This window comes from Rutidosis leptorrhynchoides, chromosome 1, assembly GCF_046630445.1.
Source record: "Rutidosis leptorrhynchoides isolate AG116_Rl617_1_P2 chromosome 1, CSIRO_AGI_Rlap_v1, whole genome shotgun sequence".
Taxonomy (NCBI): Eukaryota; Viridiplantae; Streptophyta; class Magnoliopsida; order Asterales; family Asteraceae; genus Rutidosis; species Rutidosis leptorrhynchoides.
This window is the reverse complement of record NC_092333.1, coordinates 108,928,393-108,931,306: the sequence shown is the minus strand read 5'-3', so window position 1 is coordinate 108,931,306 and position 2,914 is coordinate 108,928,393.

Sequence of the window (2,914 nt, the reverse complement as noted above, 5' to 3'; positions counted from 1 at the left end):
AATGGACTAAGTTAGCCCATTATTATGTAAGTATTACATTAAGATACAACTAGATTAATTAACTTAGTGAGGAATCTAGTTACATGCATACTTACACTCCTTTTTCCCACACCATTTAGCTTTAATACCATTATAAGCATACACCATTCTCCCATGTTGAAAGAGCATTTGATTCCTTCCACTCTTGGCCATGAAACCATCGGCCTTAGTGGCCTTGGAGGGTGGTTTTGTTTTCAAATTTTGGTTACTTATTCACTTATACTCTTTCATTTTTACACACACTTCATTTCATACTTTCATTTCTCTCTCATTTGCTCTCTACTTTGTAAGTAACAAAGCTTGATTTTTCTTTCTTTTTCTTGTGAAAACCGAAACCATAAACCTTCATCATCATCATTCTTACTTGTTTATGTTACTTGTTCTTTGTTATAGTTTACTTACTTGTTGTTTGTAGTTGTTTACTTAATAGTTGTAAGAATCAAACTTCCTAGTTTATTCTTCATATTATCTTGTATTACAAGAACAAACAAGAACCTAAACTTTCTAGTTTATGGTTCTACATTTAATATTTTAAAAGAATTAAAGTTCATAAGTTTCATTATCATACTTGTGTTCATGTTTGTAGACTTAAATCCTAAGATTCAAACTTTGATTTGAATCTTCCTAAGTATGAAACAAAACAGGAACATAATACTTGTACTTTAGTTTATTTCCTTCTTTTGTAAGTACTTTAAAGTTTGTGATATTGTTATTTTGATCAAGTGTTACTAGTTAATCTTGATCTCACTTTTCTTGAACCAAAGTTAACTTTGTATGCTCAAGAACATGGAAGTATAACTTTCTAGTTATAACTTCATATACTTGTATTGGATCTAAGTTTCTATAGCTTATGGTCTTCTAATTTTGTTGTAAATAAGAGCTTACAAGCTTACATACATTTTTCAAGTTGAAAATCTAAGTTTCATAACTTATGGTTTCATTAAAGTGAAGATCCAAGTCTTATAACTTAGGATCTAACTTAAGAACACTAGATCTAGACTTTCTAGTCTAGGATCTTTAAGATCTAGCTAGTCTAGGATCTTTAAGATCTAGCTAAGATCTAAGTTCTACAACTAATGATCTTGATTATTTAGTTTACTTTCAAGTTTATAGCTTAATATTACTTTTGTAACTCATGTATGTGTCGGATCTAAGATCTTGATGTAACTTTGGTTCATCAAACTACATACAACTCTTAAGTGAGTTGTGCAACATCTTAGACTTACACTAGTGTTATGATGGTCAAAACTTGGTTAAGATGATGCAAACCCATCAAAGAGTTGTACACTTGAAGCTATACGTATCAAGGATGAGAACCGTGATAAGCATCAAGCACCGAGAACCCACCCGAACACCTTTCTTACTGTTTTATGGAACTGATCAAACTACCTGGGCTACTGTAAAGTTTATTTTCAGTTAGTTCGGTTCGATTAGATGATTTTCCATTTAGACCTCGTCTTAATCCGAGTTACGGTTTAGGATCTATGGCCCCCCGAAAGTCACTACACCCTATTAACGTTGTGCTGAAATTTCTGACCTACTCGCACTTAAACCGTCACCACGGTCAAACAAAGACGAGTTTGGTTCTGGAAATTGGTCAGGGCCTAGGGGACTCATATACGGAGCCATGGCCACTGGTCTCACCTCATTTCAGTTTGTATATAGGTCGTAGTGACTGAAAGAAGTCAGCCCTTGTTTCAAACCCTAGTCTTGACTTAAAACTTACTTTACACTTTTTGTTTAATGATGAATGATGATGGTACTTAAGACCTAATTTACATACATTTAAACCTTTGGGAACGATTTACTGACTTAGTAACTTTTGACTTAGGTTGAGGACCTTCCGGACCAAACTATTTGCTTACTATTCCTGCGTATCGACTTTTACTACATTCCACTGTGAGTTATAGCATCCCTTTTTACTTTAACTATTTTGGGAACTGAGAATACATGCGCATTTTATATTTTACATACTAGGCACGAGTACTTAAACTTTATATATGTGTGGGTTATACAACGGCATAAACTTTCCCCTTAGCTCGGTAACGTTTAGTCATTGGTCTTTGAACCGGTGAACGCGAATCTTAGATATGGATCCATAGGGTTTGACATCCCCACTCGGGCTAGTAGCGCTAGCATTTAACGGGTGTTTAATACTTCGTAAACATACGCACTCGCCAAGTGTACTTTTAGGGGGTGATAAACGTTAAGTTAGTTACCAAGTGCCCACGGTTATACATATACTTTTCATACTGTTTTGAAACGCTGTTGAAGCACTGAAATCTCGTGGCCTACCTTACATTACTGTTATACTTAAACTATAGCTCACCAAGCTTGGTGTTGATGTTTTTAAGCATGTTTTTCTCAGGTGCTTAAGGTTTGCTTGCTTCCGCTGTTGTACTAGTCATGCCTTGTAGACTCCTGCTGCGCTTATTAGAGATGTCATCGCATGAAACATTTTATCTTGCATTCATACTTTATTACTTTTGAACAATGTATTTGTAACGACCTATGGGTCACGTACTATTATTTTTGCTTGCTTTTCGTTGAAGCATACTTTCGGATGTTAAACATTTGACGTTGGTTAAAACGTCACCTTTTATCATGAATGCAAACTCTTTTTGAAACAACATATAGTATTTGACCTTGTAATGATCCTGTTGTTGATGATTCGTACACGATGGTTTTGTACGGGGCATCACAGTTAGCCTTGTAAGAAATGCAAGCCATATAATGAATGCATGTTTAGGGATAGCCTGAGGAAACCAAATAAGATGATGCCAATGCACCACTGAATTACAAACTCTAAGATCATTCCATACTTGACTGGTTTTATAAGGGATAGTCTTTCCAGTATTTGTGATCCATCCGATCA